This window comes from Carcharodon carcharias, chromosome 10 (assembly GCF_017639515.1).
Source record: "Carcharodon carcharias isolate sCarCar2 chromosome 10, sCarCar2.pri, whole genome shotgun sequence".
In the NCBI taxonomy this organism is placed as follows: Eukaryota; Metazoa; Chordata; class Chondrichthyes; order Lamniformes; family Lamnidae; genus Carcharodon; species Carcharodon carcharias.
In genome coordinates this window covers 55,900,399-55,918,682 of record NC_054476.1, presented here as the reverse complement: position 1 = coordinate 55,918,682, position 18,284 = coordinate 55,900,399, and the positions used below count along the sequence as shown (strand labels likewise).

The 18,284-nt window shown below is 41.1% G+C and overlaps 1 protein-coding gene across 2 annotated transcripts in view; it reads right to left on the bottom strand.

Annotated features, from left to right (window-relative positions):
- LOC121283626 overlaps nt 1–8,759 on the bottom strand; it is an 86,256-nt gene extending 77,497 nt beyond the window's left edge. For both annotated transcript variants that reach the window (XM_041198402.1, XM_041198403.1), the window contains exon 1: nt 8,656–8,759. The gene's annotated coding sequence lies outside the window, so the exon portion shown is untranslated. The remainder of the gene's footprint in view (nt 1–8,655) is intronic.
- Nucleotides 8,760–18,284: the final 9,525 nt, after the last annotated feature.

The window sequence follows — 18,284 nt, the reverse complement described above, 5'->3', positions numbered from 1 at the left end:
TTGGAAATCTTATAGGGATCACCAAGGGCTAGGGAGTGCTTGGTCATAGGCATCTTACTAGGGCTTCTCCCTTGGTATGGTTGAGGGATGAGAGGAGGACATGCAGAGCAGGGGAGAGGGATGGGAAGACAAGGAGAATGAGGTGGCATCCTTCAGCCTCTTGCAAGTACATGATATCCTTCCTCCTCCGCACCTCCAACACAGCCTCCAACACTGCATCCAATATAATATCAAAGCAAAAAACTGTGGATGCTGGAAATCGAAAACAAAAACAAAAATACCTGGAAAAACTCAGCAGGTCTGGCAGCATCTGTGGAAGGGAGCACAGTTAACGTTTCGAGTCCGCATGACTCTTCAACAGAACTAAGGAAAAATAGAAAAGGGGTGAAATATAAGCTGGTTTAAGGTGGGGGTGTTGGGACAAGACAGCTGGATAGAGGGCCAGTGATAGGTGGAGACAACCAAAAAAGTGTCACAGACAAAAGGACAAAGAGGTGTTGAATGTGGTGATATTATCTAAAGGAATGTGCTAATTAAGGGTAGAAAGCAGGACAAGCAAGGTACAGATAGCCCTAGTGGGGGTGGGGTGGAGTGAAGGAATCAAAAAAGGCTAAAAGGTAGAGATAAAACAATGGATTGAAATACATTTAAAAATAGTGGAAATAGGAAGGAAAAGAAAAAATCTATATAAATTATTGGAAAAAACAGAAAGAAGGGGTAAAAAATCAGAAAGGGTTGGGGATGGAAGAGAGAGTTCATGATCTAAAATTGTTGAACTCAATACTCAGTCCGAAAGACTGTAAAGTGCCTAGTCGGAAGATGAGGTGCTGTTCCTCCAGTTTGCGTTGAAAACATTCAATAGCCCGTTTGCCCTCTCCCTCAGTCTCTGAGCTATCCTGCAATGTGCCACAGTGTCCCAGCACCTGTACCTTCAAGGGAAATGGGTGTGAGGTGCCCACATTTACCGTTCCAACAAAAATTGCATCTCATCAGCCCTTAAGTGCTAAACTTGCAGACTTCTGGTTTAGCACCTCCAGGCAAGTTCAAAATCTGGTAACCAGCAATTAGGACCAAAATTTTGTGCTAAATTCAGACTTTCAAACAGGTATGTTTTATTGGTACTGCATCTCTGTTTTCATTCTTTGACCACAGTAACCCATTAAGCCCTTTACAGCTGGCTGCTGGCAAAAGTTACAAAACATCTATTGTCTTATAAGGCTGCTTGGCTGACTAGAAAAGTGCTGAGGTCCTAAATCAGACAACCTATGCGTATTCATACATTTCTTTGCAATCCATATCTGATAAAGACCTCCTTCCCTTTCTCTCAGTTTCTCCCTCTCTAGGAAGCTAATCCTCCAGGATTGTCATGGATATTCCAGGAGCCAAAAATTAATTTACTGCACATTGCAACCAACCTAAGTTCAGGTATGGAGGGAGCGGGGATTCACAGGGACACTGAATAAATCATGCTTCCTTCTTTAAACACTTTCTTTTATTAGTTATAAAAATTTTGGAGATGGGAAAGATAGGTTATTTGATGATTATGACTCATCAAATTGGGCATGCAAGCTTCTGTTCAGCATCTAATTTGCACAGGAAGGCATGCACACAACACTGGACATGTTGAGCTACCAATGGATGGAGCATGAGCAAAGCAGTTGAAGGCAGCAGGTCCTATGATGAAATCTCCAGGAATCTATCCAACTTAAATTGGCACCTCCATCTCTCGCCCATCTGCTCTTTCCAACTTAGAGCTTCTATAATGTGCTCCTTTCCCTTGATCTCAAGTTTCTCTATTTACAATGAGGTTGGCGGAACCCTTGACCATATCTGGCCCATTTCCTATTTCCTATTTCCTTTGCTTATTCCTCGCCCTCCTCACAATAATAGCGATTCCCCAACATGTTCAACTTTTGCCCTACCAGCTGTTGTTTTCACCAGATTATTTCCAGCACCTACAAGATGATGCACACACCTTTGGCCTGCCTTTCTGTTCCACTTTCTGGCAGGGCTGTTCTCTCTGGCATACCTTCATTCATTCTTTCTCCACCTCATTTTCCAACTATCCTGACACTTGCCCTTGTAGCTGCAACAGATGCAGCACATTCTTATTCAGTTCTTACCCCATGATTGTTCGGGCCCCAACACCTGCAATTTGCCTGTACTTATGCAAACATATGAACAATGATAGATAGGTAAAGATCCATTGATTCATCCAGCTTGTCACAGAGAACTGTGATACCTTGTTTTTCACAATATATACACTCTCCATCCCACCCAAAACCATCTCCTGGGAGAGGTGAAAAATAGAATAAAATGCAGGTCAATTTTGGAAGAAAACGCAGGAAATGAGGGACAGCAGCAGTTCAAGAAGGCAGCTCACCACCACATACTCAAGGACAATTAGGGATGGGCAATAAATACTGGCCTAGCCAGGGATGGGCAATAAATACTGGCCTAGCCAGCGATGCCCACGTCCCGTAAAAAATAAAATTCTTCTCTGACCCTCTAAGCAACCAAAAACAATCCGAGAGATAGCTCTAGCCCAGTATTCCCCTTTGTCAGAAATGATATTTGCCTCAGCGAGAAACAAGTCTAATGAAGAAATTCAGTGAATTGTTGTCCACCTCATGAGATGGCAATCAGTTCCAAAAGTCTACTTTTTTCTGGAAAAAGACTCACCCCCTGATGTTTAAACTGGATCTAGCCTCATATTCAGTAAATTTTGAGCCCTGGTCTTTTCTGAGCTGGCTAATTAGAACAAACTGTCAACTGAAACATAATTTATAACCTTCATAAACCTCAATCAAATCACCCCTAAGATGACACTCCTTTAAAGTGTACAGTCCTAACTCTTTTAGCTTATCTTTATGACCAAGATGCTTTATAAAGGGAATTAATCTAATGGTCCTCTTCTGCATTCTTTCCAAAGTTTCAATATACCCCATTATATGAGGAGACCAACACTGGACAGAGTATTCCAAGTGAGGCCTGACCAACACCTTGTACAATGACAAAGAGGTTTTTTTTTATTATTATTCATTCATGGAGTGTGGGCTTTGCTGGTTAGGCCAGCATTTATTGCCCATCAGTAGTTGCCCTTGAGAAGGTGGTGGTGAGCTGCCTTCTTGAACAGCTGCAGTCCATGTGGTGTAGGAACACTCACAGTGCTGTTAGGAAGGGAGTTCTAGGATTTTGACCCTGTGACAGTGAAGGAACAACGATATATTTCCAAGTCAAGATGGTGTGTAGCTTGGAGGGGGACTTCCAGTTGGTGGTGTTCCCATCTATCTGCTGTCCTTGTCCTTCTAGATGGTAATGTTCATGGGTTTGGAAGGTGCTTTCTAAGGAGCCTTGGTGAATTCCTTCTCTTATAGTCAATTGTCCTATGTATGTACCCCAACACCCTACTCTCTTTAACTATGATTTTAGGGCATTGCCCATGCACCATTATAGACATTTGCACTTGCCTGGAGACAGATCCAACAACACTCAAGAAGCTTGACACCATCCAGGGCAAAGAAGCCCGTTTGACTGGCACCCCATCCACGTGCATTCACTCCCTCCACCACCGACACTCAGTGGCAGTAGTATGTACCACCTACAAGGTGCACCGCAAGAACTCACCATGGGTCCTTTGACAGCACCTTCCAAACCTACGACTTCTACGATCTAGAAGGACAAGGGCAGCAGACAAATGGAAACACCACTACCTGGAATTTCCCCTCTAAGCCACTCACCATCCTAACTTGGAACTATATTGCCATCCCTTCACTGTTGCTTGGTCAAAATCCTGGAACTCCCTCCCTAACATCACTGGGTGTATCAACATCACATGCAGTGGTTCAAGAAGGCAGTTCATCAGCAAGGGCAATTATGGATGGGCAATAAATGCTGGCCCAGCCAGTGATGCTCACATGCCAGAAAGATTGAAAAAAACACTTGGTCTAATCTAGCATGCCATTATTGCTGCTGATGGTGTATTCTCCTCTACACTGAGGAAAGAAAGTGCAGATTAAGGTATCACTTTGTCAAGCACTTCCATCCTGTCCTCATTTCCCTTGAACCTCCCATTTTCACTCTTCCCTCCATGATTTTGGCCTCCTACACTGTTCCAACCATGCTCAACACAAGCCTTGGGAATAGTGTCTTGCCTTTCTCCTGGGTATTGCAGCCTATGGTATCTCCAGACCTCCAGTATCTCCTCCATTTCCTTTCCAGCAGGTGCTGCCAGAGAAGAATTGTAGGCCTGTAAGTATCCAGGGGCAACAGAGGCAGATTGAATTTTGGGTCTTGACCATTAGCCAGCCCATCTAGCAGCCAGGCACCTGTGGCTACAGCGTTGGCCTGATTTATTTTTTCTTTTCGGGACTGGCTCTCACAGCATAGGCGATATTTAGCAGATCTTCCTGAATTACTAGCATTAATTTTATTAGCTTCCTCTTTTACTTCTGTGTCATAAAAAAAACCATGCATATTTTTTACAAAGTTCCTAATTCCCTGGTGGCTTGAAGAAATTCAATGCAAATAAACTTAAACTATTCTGCTTTTTAAAATTAGCTACAATATTAACAACATGATTATAGTGACATGACCATTAGTATTGCCCCTTCCAACAAATTAGTTAAGAAACCTCATAATTACATTAGTATATTTGGGGGCTGAAAGTGCAAGTTCAAATATAGAACTGAAGTCAATTTAGAATTTGCATGCTTAAGAATCATTAGGTGCTATTATGAAATGGAGTAATTTTTGGAGGGACTCTGTCCTACTTTATGTCTCTATCTTTTTCAGTGTTTCTGCCTATTTTTCCATCAATGTTAATTTTTTACATAAATTTTTTTGCTTTGATTTAAACCTTCCCAGCCTCTCAGCGTTTTATTGCTCAGTGAATTTCCTGAAGATTTCGAGTGAAACAATCCTCATTCTTAACATCTATTTTTAATGCTATCTCACTTGAACTTCACACAATCTGAATCTTGCATGTCCCACTGAGCTCTCACTGCAATTAACAGATCCATGTTTTCTACATAAAATTTTCACAGAATAAAAATTCCAAATTATAGAACACAATGTTGAAAATATTAGTAACAATCCTGAAATCATATGTAAAAAATAACAAATTTAAACTTTTAAACCATTTTACAGTGTGGGCTTGTTCATTGTTCTACACTATGGTCCATTTTTCAGTTTTTGGTTGTTGTTTAACAGGGAGACAGAGATAGGAGATGGGGAAGAACAGATGGAAGGAGCAAAAGATGAAACTGGTGGCCAAGAGGTGACTGGAAAGGTGGAGACTGGGCAGGGGAAAACAAGGGGCGGATGAAAGTTGAAAGGAGATCATGACTGACAAATTAAAGCAAGTGGCAATCAAGGTAAAGAAAGGGGGAGAGTGAGACTGTAAAGCTATGAAAGTAGTTCTGTTGTGGCCCCAATAGAGATGTGTGCATGCAGGCTTTGTACAGGGTCATAATATTTTCAAAATGAATTTCTGAGTGAATTCTGCCTGTTGTTAATACATTATTATCAAATTCTCCTAAATTGAACTGAATACAAAAACTTTTCAAAATGTAATTCTGCCCTCCAAAGTTCTTGAACCCAGCTTCTTGCGTAAATGCCTTCTGTTGTCTTCTGATTGGAACTGCAGATGGCAAAGTACAGTTCAACTGCAAATATAGACACAGCAACATCCTGTATTTTTAAGATGCCTTTTACACAGAACAGCATCCCAAGGTACTATCCGTACTCTGCTGTGAGTGCAAATAAAAGCATTATTGCACCTTTCAAATCCAATGTTAGATATGAGGCAACCTTTTAAGTACCATTATGATTTTGTTTCTTTCCATTTCTCCCCTCCCTCCTTTCTCTGGTGCTTCAAGCTACCCCCTTCATTTCTAGTTTTTCTGTCTCTTACACTTCCCTCAATTCTCTTCCAGTCCTTCGCTCCTTAATTCTATTTCCTCTTCTCCCTCTTTTATGTCTCTCTCCTCCTTCACTTCTGTTTTCTCCTTTTCACTCCTTATATAGAATAACACTCAAATAGCATTCTCAATAGAAGTGACACCACTGAATCCATGATGGCATTAGAAAAAAATACATTATTCACAACGATTTATACTCAAAGATTGCCACTACATAATACAGGTATCTTCTGTTGCCAAACATCTGCACAAATCAAGTTTTTTTAAACATTTTTTTTATCATTTTACCTACTTGTCTCAGCTACATTTTCCCCCAATTACTTGTTGTTTGGTATGGAAGAATGAAACAGACCAGCTGATGAAGCCCAGCATGTGGAAATGAGTAGGCGAGCCACTGATCAACAAAGGCATAGGTGCAGCTTTCTAGCAGCAGCTGCGCTGAGGCAGGGCTGGAGGTTGATAAACGTTATGCATATGGAAGTTGGTTGTCTTTGTGATGGTGAAGATATGCAATTGGGCATTAAGAGAGAGAGCGAGCAGCCTGTTGTTAAAAGGGACAACATTATCAGCAGTGTCATGAGGTGTAACAGAAGCGCAACCAGCGCTTATATTTAAACAGAGTACAATTGCTTCTCTGGCTGGTCTGCATGTCCATGCAAAATTTGATTTGTGCAGATGTGTGGCAACAGAAGAAACCTATATTATATAGTGGTAATCTTTATGAGTATAAATGGTTGTGAATAATGTATTTTTTTCTAATGTCAAAATGGATTCAGTGGTGTCACTTCCATTCAGAATGCTATTTGAGTGCTATTCTATATGTGTTTCTGGGAGTTGGCACAAGATCTCTTTCCTGTTGAAAAGCAGCCTTCTTACACAGTGGTCCTTGTTGAGGGCTCGTTTGGTAGATTAATAGCAATATTTGCGCTCCATTGCGTAGCGCTGAGTCCTGATGATAGTCTCCTTGTGCCTTCAAACTTCCGGGGCCGTGCTCTTCTGTTGCTCCTCCATCAAAATATCTAGCAAAGAAAGACTTGGTGCTACATTGAACTGCTGGCTTCTCGGAAAGATTCCTTTATAGCATATAGGCATGCACAGGGATCTCACACAAATATCCCGGGAAATTAGAACGAATCAAAAACACGACCACTGCCTCTGAGCAGCACATCAGCATTTCTTTTTGGGACGAGGTTCTGCTGGACAGTGTATCCTTTGAATCAGAATTTGCCATTTGCAATATGAGATCTGGTCCTGTATACGCCCTGGTGAAATAAAGCTATTTCAAAGGAAAACTATACACTGCTCTCATACACCGATATCAAAGTCACAGTAAAAGCAACCTCATATATCATTTCAGCTAACAAGCGCTTCAGGAGTGGGAAGCGCCTCGTTCACAATGCACAGAAAAGCACAGCCGGGCCACACTCTCTGCCAGTGTTGACCAGAATGTTAATCTCATCACCAAAACTCATTTACATTTACGGAATATCCAGTTGCCTCTGAAAGCAAACTCAACACGTCGATCATCATCATCATCCAGGAAGATCTTATTCCAGCGAAATCACAAGCTCATTTCTTTGCAGCGCTTTCCTGATGCTTTTACAAATCGTGAACATAGTGTCTATCATCCCTCCCCCTCCCCCCGCATACAGTTAACAACTAGCGGGCTCGGGTGCAAGGCAGCCCGCACCGCCACACAATCCTGGGAGTTACCTTGCACCAGCTTCTAAGCCTTTCAAGATCATCTCCGCCTGTGTTGTGGTTTTCCGGCTGCAATGGGCCAGTTCGGTCGGTGGGGGTCGCGGATCCCCGCGGTTTCCAGTGTTTATGGGCGCCGTGTGGCTAGTGATAACAATCGCAGTACTGCTTTCCTCTAACATGCGCTCAGTTCTGCACCCAATTCTTCAGAGATGCCCGCTCTGTCGGACTAAAATCTAAAACCAGCCTCTTAATCCTGAAGCTGTGAGCACGCCTTGCTCAGTTAGAAAGGGCCGCCGTGGGTGCAGGTTGTACATCTCAACATTGACTTGATTTTTCCACCCGCTCTCTCCACCGGATCGAATGACACTTTCTAACGCTGAGTATTGTAAGGAAGAATTTGCACTTAGTGGTGCCTTTCAGGATCTCCGGACGTCCAAAGCGTCTTAACAGCTCATGAATTACTTTGAAGTGTAGTCATTGTCGGAACCGTACGTGCACAGTCAAATTAAATAAACGCCCAGAACTGCATCAGTATAACCTTAGATCTTATATAATGAATCATTATGTAACGCTAACGTGCAAAGCAATGTATCATAGGTTTAAACAATGATTTACAGTATATCCTGAGCGTCCCCTGTTATTTGCCTGTTCGTGTCATTCTGCCTAATACTGGCATTTGTCACTCCAGGAATCGCCCTCTGTGCTCTGCTGCTTACTACACATGCGGCCATGTACCGCGCCTAGCATTAGATTTATTTGCAAAAGGGAAAGATTGGTCATTTAAATTGGCCTGGATCCTTCACGACTGCGACGCAGGTCCAACAGCGCGGACACCAATCCGATACTGAACACATTTCAAGATCCAGTAATAAAACGCATGACATTGAAACATGAAACATTACATTGCACCATGCTACTTTGCATTTTCCAGTTAACGCTTGAGAAAATGCTGTAATAGATGACCCGAGTTAAATCAGTTCTATAACAGAATCAGATACCGGCTACAAGTCAGGGTCGTGTTAACCAGCCTCACCTGGTAGAGATCTAGAGTTTGCTAAAATAGAGTTAGCCATCCATCAGTGGCACCATTCTCTTCCATCTGCCCTTTTCTGACAGGCTGCTGACTGCCTTATTGAAACCTCGGACTCATAATCTACCGAGGTTATGCAATCGGGATGCCGCCCTGCTGTCATTGGCTGGCTTTCCCTGGGAGTTCTGTGTCTCCTAGATACAGTTTTCAAGGCAATTTCAAGACGTAATTGACGAAATCCTGAGAGATCCTAATTAGGAGTTTCTCGGCAGGCTAGCTGCCAAAGCCAATCATTAAGGAGCCAAATTGGGGTAATCCTCAAAACGCCAACTCACCACCCACCACCCGGAAAACTCATCATCACTGAAAGATACGTCAGAAAACAGAACATCACCAATCTTGTAAACTCTTGCAAAGAACTCTCATTTCTATTGCCCAAAACCATGTGGGCCCCAACAAGCTGCAGCTTGTCTTTCCCGTAGTGAAAGGAAACAGGATCTCTTTATGGACAAGTTGATGACACAACATTGATGGGAAATTGGAATCTGGTTGATCTGTGATGAGAGACTCTGGGTGGCCTAATCTCTAAATTCCCTTTCCTCCCCCACGTCCTTGAATATATTGCTGCCTAGAAAGCAGGTGCTGAATCTTACGACAACTCCATGTTTGACCCATTCCAATTAGCATTCTGCACCTCTCTCAGTACCCTCACCAAATACACAAATCATCAGAGGAGACTGTGGAAGGAGGACCCAGGGACAGGCAATCAGCAGCACCTAGAGGAGAGTGTGAGAGGAGGACTGGGGACAGGCAGTCAGCAACACCTAGAGGAGCGTGTGAGAGGAGGACTCTGAGCCATGCAGTCAGCAGCACCTGGAGGATCTAAAACAAAAACAGAATTACCTGGAAAAACTCAGCAGATCTGGCAGCATCGGCGGAGAAGAAAAGAGTTGACGTTTCGAGTCCTCATGACCCTTCGACAGAACTAGCTAGCTAGCTAACTAACTAACTAGCTAGTTCTGTCGAAGGGTCATGAGGACTCGAAACGTCAACTCTTTTCTTCTCCGCCGATGCTGCCAGACTTGCTGAGTTTTTCCAGGTAATTCTGTTTTTGTTTTGGATTTCCAGCATCCGCAGTTTTTTGTTTTTTGTTTTTACCTGGAGGATCTAGTCTATCTAGAGGATCTAGCATCTAGTCTATACTCAAGTAGGAGTAAGGGTAAAACAAAAGCAAGAGTCCATATTCTATTTAGTTAAGATATGTTTGGGGAACTCAGTCCCATGATTTGCACATGCTGTGCTATGTGGGAAATCCTAGATGCTCCTAGGGGTCTGGATGACCCTGTGTGCAGGAGGTGCCTCCGACTGGAGCAATTTGTGTTCCGGGCTTTGGAGCTTAAGCGGCAGCTGGGGGCACTACTGTTCATTCACGATGCTGAGAAGTTCATGGATAGCATGTTTCAGGCTGTGATCACCCCCAGTAAGTGCAAGCAGAGAGGGAATGGGTGACCACCAGACAGAAAGAGGGGACCAGGCAGGCAGTGAGGGAATCCCCCAAGTGCATCTTGCTCACAAACCATTTTTCAGCTTTGGAAAATGGTGAGAGTGACCGTTCCTCTGTAGAGGCCAAACAGAGCCACTGTAGGTGGCCCAGCTGCTCGAGGTGGTGGGGGGGGGGTGGGGGGGTGGGTGGTGGGCGGAAAGAAGTTTTAGGAGAGCAATAGTGGTAGGGGATTAATTAATGAGGGGAATAAGCCAGCTCATCGCTCATCATTTATTAATATGAGAAAGATTGTAAACATGCATGTATGTCTACAAAATTACTACTACAATAACTACGAAAATCCTCTAATTAATCCGATTCTCAATTACACCCTCATTAAGGCAACAGTAAATCTCATAGATTTAAACAGAAACCTGGCAAAGCACACCCTGGATGGTTGCATTCAAAATGAGTTTCTTTTATCTCTGGGTCCTTGCAGACAGCAGCTTGAGGCTTACAGGCTGGAGGCTTCTCACACTTTTTGGATCTTAAAATGCCTCTGCCTTACACACAATCTCCTTTCTCCTTTCTACATACCTTTCTCTTTGAATGTAAATTTTCCATTGTATCACTGGGCTTTTAACTTTTCCTCTTCTAAAAATAACATCCTTTCAGCCCACCAATTTTATTAGTAAGCCAAAAAAAGAAACATTGTTTGGTGTCTTCTAAGTAGGTGCAAGGTTTCACCCGCGGACTTGAATGGTTTCTTTTAACAAATACAAATTTACACTTTATCTTCTACCCTCCTTACATTTACCTAAGTAACACCTCAAAACTATGATACATCAAAGTACCCAGACTAGCTGGCTTTAACCCAATTAAGATACACACAGACACACACACACAAATAGACACAGGCCCCATTAGAACTCCATTTTTAAATAATTTCCAATAACATTATTATACCTTCTTAACATCCCCTTCCTTATTGAAAAATGAACCATCATAATTCTAAAAGACAGCTTCATTTTTTATTAACTCATTTTACACTGTGTCCTATAATTAGCTATATACTTACGTTATTATATTACCAGATGCATGCATTAATTATATACATATACAAATCCTTGGTTTCAGCAGAAATTATTCCAGTTTAGTGTCCAGGTTTTAAAACGTCCAATTTTCCCTTTAAGCTTCAAACCCTTGTTAACGCACCTGCAATCAGATTCTCTCATCCAACAACATGTATTATCTGTAGATTAAATGGTTGCATGAATAAACTCCACCTGAACACCACTTCTGTCTCAAAATTTGTCCAGAAACTTTAAAGAATTGTGGTCCATATGAACAATTGTTTCTGACACATAAATTTCAAACACCAAACCCAACGTTTCATTTTCGATCGTTGAATATTTCCTCTGTTGTGCATTCAAATTCTGTGAAAAATACCCTATTGGTTTTTCAATTCCATTGTCATCTTTTTGTAACAGTACGGCCCCAATGCCTATATCACTTGTGTCAATGGCCAACTTAACTTGCTTAGCATAATTGGGTACTGCCAAAACTGCTGTTGTAGTTAATACAATTTTCAAACTATCAAATGCCTCTGACACTCCAGTGTCCATTGAAACATTTTGTTCTTTTTAAATGGTTCAGTCAGTGGAGCAACCACACTGCTAAAATTTGGTATAAATTTCCAGTAAAACCCACTCATGCCCAGGAATCTCAAAAATTCTCATTTTGTTGTAGGTTTTGGGAGATCCACAATAGTTTTGGCTTCCACATCTCTTGGAGGTATGTTTCCATTTCCAATGGTATGGCCTAGATATGTAACTTGCGTTTTTGCAGATCCGCTTTTAGCCAAGTTCATCACCAGATTAGCTTCTTGTAATCGACTAAATAATTCTTCCAGTTGCTGTAAATGCTCCTCCCATGCCTGACTGAAAACTATTAAGTCATCAATATAAACAGCTTAGACCTGCAATTACTTTGTTGGCCAGTTTTTGAAATATCACAGGTGCATTCTTCATACCAAATGGCATGATTTTAAACTGATATAGTCCACTTGGCGTTACAAAAGCCAATACCTCCTTTGCTCTCTCTGATAACGGGACTTGCTAATATTCTTCTGCAAGTCAATCTTTGTGATCAATTTTGATTGCCCCACTTTCTCAATACAATCTTCCAACTATGGTATAGGATATGAATCCGCTTTTGTCACTGCATTAACCTTTCGATAGTCCACACAAAGTCTTTGTGTTCCATCCAGTTTTGATGCCAATATAATAGGCGAACTCCAATTACTGCAAGTGGACTCAATGATACTATTTTGAAGCATGAAATCAATTTCTTTCTGTGCTTGTGATAACTTTGCCAGAGTTAATCTATAAGAATGTTGCCTTACTGAAGATGAAACTTCTACAGAGACATCATGTTTAACTGTTTTAATTGAAAACCCTTTTGCTGCAACTCAATTAACATTCTTGACTTAAACAATTCAGCTCAATGGTCCTTTCCTGTGTTTTTTTTTGAACACTGTTATCAAACACAGTGCCTATTAATTCAATACCTCCTTCCTGCCTTTGAACTACCTGTCCTTCTTGTTTCTCTTGCTTTAACCTGCGTGCCTGTGATCTCATTATCACACAATCTGGAAACAATCCAGGATGCTCCTCTTGTAACACCCCTGTTAAAAACACTTCTACAGGCTGCTCAACTACCATAGGCATTACTCACATTTGTGATCCAGTTATATCATTACCCAGAATAAATTGAACCCCTGTAATGTGCAATTTTTCCACCAGTCATTTTGCCAGTTTTCTACTTAATTTTTAAATTACCTTCGACAATGGAATAGGTTTAGCATCTTCATGAACCCCACTTATTACCTGTTACTTCAATACTCCCTCTGAACAACAAATATCACTATCCCACAACATTAAGGATTTACTACCTCCTGTATCTCTTAAAATGTTAACATATTTACCTACATATGGAAAGACTTTCCCTTCACACACAAAATCTTTAAACATTTCTGCCACCTGCTCCTCAGAGTTCCCTTGGGTAAACTGTGAACACATTTCCACTTCTTTACCTATCACTGATTCTCCATATTTTATCTGTACACAAACCATTGGTTTTTCCTGTGCCTGAACCTCAGGCCCCAAAGTAGTTTTACTTCTAGAACTTTTCTGCACCCCGATAATTCCGACAGATTTCCCCTGCGATTTCCAATACACTGACTTCATGTGCCCCACTTTATTACAATGAAAACACCTTAACTTTTGAAGTCACTTATACCCTCAGCACCTTCCTTTTTTACTCTAAGAAAAAACCTCCTGGGAATTTCCAGCTACTCCTTCACTTCCCTGACTATCCACCTTCCTTTCACCTTCCCACTTTCTATCCTTTTCTGATTTAAAAGGGTGACATAAAAAGGTTTAGCTCTATGAACTAAGTCATAATCATCAGCTATCTCTGCTGCTTGTCTTACCATTTGAACCTACTGTTCCTCCATGAGTTCTCACTACCAAAAGAATTGAATCTTTAAATTCTTCCAAAAGAATTACTTCTCTAAGAGCTGCATATGTTGTCTCTATTTTTAACACCCGGATCCACCAGTCAAAATTATTCTGTTTTACTCTCTCAAACTCAATATAAGTTTGCCCAGGCTGTTTTCTCATATTCCTAATTTTCAGCCTGCATGCTTCAGGAACCAACTCATATGCACTCAGAATAGCTTTTTTTTTTACCAAATTATAATTCACTGACATTTTTTCTGATAACAGAACATATACCTCATGTGCTCTACCCACCAACCTGGATTGTAACAATAAGGTCCAGTTCTCCTGTGGCCATTTCATCAGTTTATCTATCTTCTCAAATGAAATAAAGAATTATTCGACATCTTTTTCCTCAAACTTCGGAAGAGCTTGTACAAATTTTAACATGTCCCCACTGGGGTTTAGGTTAGAGGTTTTTCCTCATCAGAAATTTCCTCTGAATCTGATGTCTCTTTATTAACTTTCATCCTTTAAGCCTACATTCTCTGTCTCTTTCCTGAGTTTTCTCTTCTATTGTTAACTTTCTCTCTGGAGATCAAGTTTTCACATTTCCATTTGTTTTTGAAATAATCTTTATTTCTCCCTTTCTTTTTCTGCTGCCTCTAGTTCCAGTTTTTTTTCCATTTTCTGTCCTTGTTCAAGTTCAAGCTTCTTCATTTCTAACTGAAGTCACACCACCTCCAGCTGTGACTCACTACTGTCAGGTATCACTTCCAACCTCAAATGCTGTGCTATCATTTCAGTTATATTTGCTTTCCTAGCCCCCACAGGTAACCCCAATCATAGCTTTTCCACCAACTCTGTTAACTTACTCTCGGATATTTTTTTGTAACCCAATCAGAGTTATATCTTCTACTTCCAAGAATGATTTAGCCATGGATACAGCCATTTTTTGGAGTCTCATCACTTCAAATTTACCTCACACCCACTCTTGAATTCAAAGTTCTTCTTGTACTCATAGCGTTAAGATTCACCAATCCCTCAAAAAAATCAAGGAATTACAAATATATCCCAGATGAGCTCCCAATTACTATGATGCAGCCAGTGGTAGAGACTGTGTTGTTAAAACCCCAGAGGGGAACTTGAAACAACTGTCATGACCCATTTTTGCAATTTGTATGTTTCAAGATGCATGTTTTGAATTCAATAGTAATAAGACCACCAAGTCTCAAGAGCTTTTTTTTTATAAAACTAAATTAAACATTTATTAATATGAGAAAGATTGTAAACACATACATATGTCTACAAAATTACTACTACAATAACTACAAAAATCCCCTAATTATCCTGACTCTCATTTACACCCCCATTAAGGCAACAGTATATCTTTATATTTAAACAGACACCTGACAATGCGCACCCTGGACAGTCGCATTCAAAATGAGTTTCTTTCAGTTCTGGGTCCTTGCAGACAGCAGCTTGAGGCTTACAGGCTGGAGGCTCCTCACACTTGTTGGATCTTAAAATACCTCCACTTTACACACAATCTCCTTTCTCCTTTATACATACCTTTCTCTTAGAATATAAATTTTCTACTGTATCACTAGGCTTTTAACTTTTTCTCTTCTAACAATAACATCCTTTCATCCCACCAATTTTATTAGTGAACTGAAAAAAATAAACACATTGCTTGGCATCTTCTAGCTAGGTGCATGATTTCACCTGCAGTCTTGAATGGTTTCTTTTAACACATGCAAATTTACGCTTTACCTTCTACCCTCCTTACATTTACCTAATTAACATTTCAAAACTACTATACATCAAAGCATTCAGACTAGCTGGTTTTAATCCAATTAAGACACACACAGACATACATATAGACACAGACCCCACTAGAACTCTATTTTAAAGTAATTTCCAATAATATTATTATATCTTCATGGCAAGGTCCTGTAAGCAAACTTTAGGGAGTTCGGCAGGAAATTGAAAAGCAGGACTTCAAAGGTAGTCATCTCTGGATTACTCCTGGTGCCACGCATTAGTGAGAGTAGGAACAGAGGGATAGAACAGCTAAATGCATGGCTGGAGAGATGGTGCAGGAGGGATGGTTTTAGATTCCTGAGGTATTGAGCCCATTTCTGGGGGATGTGGGACCAACACCCTTGCAGGGAGGTTTGCTAATGCTTTTGGGGTGGATTTAAACTAAATTGGCAGAGGGATGGGATCCTGAAAAATAGTTCAAAGGGTAGAGAAGCTGAGATGGAATTAGAAGTCAAAACACTTGTAAGTGAGTGTGGAAGGCAGATGAAACGTAGGCTAGATAAGAAAGAAGTGAGTTTAGCAAGGCTAAATGGAAATATTTTAATGCAAGGAGCCTGAGGAATAAGGCAGATGAGCTGAGGGCACAGATAGGCACGTGGGAGTATGATATCATAGCTATCACCAAGGCTTGGCTAAAAGAAGAGCAGGATTGGCAGCTCAATATTCTTGGTTATAGGGTATTCATATGAGATAGGGAGGGGCATAGAAGTGGTGGGGGAGCGGGGGGATCGCAATGTTGATCAATGAATAAGTTATAGCAGTGAGGAGGGATGATATCTTGGAAGGATCATCAAATGAGCCACATGGATAGAAGTAAAAAACACAAAAGAGGCAAACATGCTGTTGGGTGTGTACTAAGATCCCCAAATAGTCAGTGAGAGATAGAGGATCAAATATGTAATTAAATTTCAGAGAAATATAAGAATAAGAAGGCAGTAATAGTAGGGGATTTTAACAAACCAAATATTAACTGGGATAGTTTTAGTGTGTGAGGTAGGGGAGGGGGCAAAATTCTTAAGTTGCATCCAGGAGAACGTTTTTAGCCAATACGTAGAAAGCCCAACAAGGGAGGGGGCAGTAGCTCTGGTCCTAATATTTGAAAATGAGCCAGGGCAGTTGGAAGGTGTATCAGTAGGGGAGCATTTTGGAGATAGTGACCATAATTCAGTTAGATTTAGAATAGTTATGGAAAAGGATAAGGTTGGGTCAGGAATAAAAGTTCTAAACTGGGGACAGGCTAATTTTACTAAGATGAGATATGATTTAGCCCAAGTGGACTGGGAGCAGCTACTTGCAGATAAAACTGTGTCAGAGCAGTGGGGGGGGTGGTGGGTGTTTGGGGAGGGGGGGCGGGGGGGGGGCGCATTCAAGGAGGTAACAGCAAGAGTACAGGGCAAATATGTCCCTGTAAAGGCAAAGTGGAATATCAAGTCTGGAAAACCCTGGAGGTCAAAGGATATAAAGGTTAGGATTAAGAAAAAAAGCGAAGCTTATGGCAGATACCAAGGGCTCAATATGCAGAGTCCCTAATGGAGTATAAAAAGTGCAGGGGGGAACTTAAAAAGGTAACTAGGATAGCTAAGAGTATGTGAGAAAGCATTGGTGGGTAGGATAAAGGAAAACCAAAGGTTTTTTTAAAAAATATATAAAGTGTAAGAGAATAACTAGGGAAAGAATAGGGCCAGTTAGGGACCATAGAGGTAATTTGTGTGTGGACCCAAAAGACGTGGGTGCAGTTTTCAATGAATACTTTGCATTGGTCTTCACAATGGAAAAGGACAACACAGGTATAGACATCAGGATGGAGGACTGTGAAATATTAGAGAAAATTAACAGAGGGTGAGAATTGGTACTAATGGGTTTACCAGCCTTAAGAGTGGATAAATCTGCAGGTCAGGATGAGATGTATCCTAGAAAAGAGTTGACATTTCGAGTCCTCATGACCCTTCGACAGAACTTGAGTTTGAGTCCAAGAAAGAGTTGAAATATAAGCTGGTTTAAGGTGTGTGTGTTGGGGGCGGAGAGATAGAGAGACAGAGAGGTGGAGGGGGGGGTGTGGTTGTAGGGACAAACAAGCAGTGATAGAAGCAGATCATCAAAAGATGTCAACGACAATAGTACAATAGAACACATAGGTGTTAAAGTTAAAGTTGGTGATATTATCTAAACGAATGTGCTAATTAAGAATGGATGGTAGGGCACTCAAGGTATAGCTCTAGTGGGGTTTTTTTTATATAATGGAAATAGGTGGGAAAAGGAAAATCTTTATAATTTATTGGAAAAAAAAAGGAAGGGGGAAACAGAAAGGGGGTGGGGATGGGGGAGGGACCTCACGACCTAAAGTTGTTGAATTCAATATTCAGTCCGGACTGAATATTGAATTCAACAACTTTAGGTCGTGAGCTCCCTCCCCCATCCCCACCCCCTTTCTGTTTCCCCCTTTCTTTTTTTTTTCCAATAAATTATAAAGATTTTCCTTTTCCCACCTATTTCCATTATATAAAAAAACCCCACTAGAGCTATACCTTGAGTGCCCTACCATCCATTCTTAATTAGCACATTCGTTTAGATAATATCACCAACTTTAACTTTAACACCTATGTGTTCTATTGTACTATTGTCGTTGACATCTTTTGATGATCTGCTTCTATCACTGCTTGTTTGTCCCTACAATCACAACCCACCCCCCCCACCTCTCTGTCTCTCTATCTCTCCGCCCCCCACACACACACCTTAAACCAGCTTATATTTCAACTCTTTCTTGGATTCAAACTCAAGTTCTGTCGAAGGGTCATGAGGACTCGAAACGTCAACTCTTTTCTTCT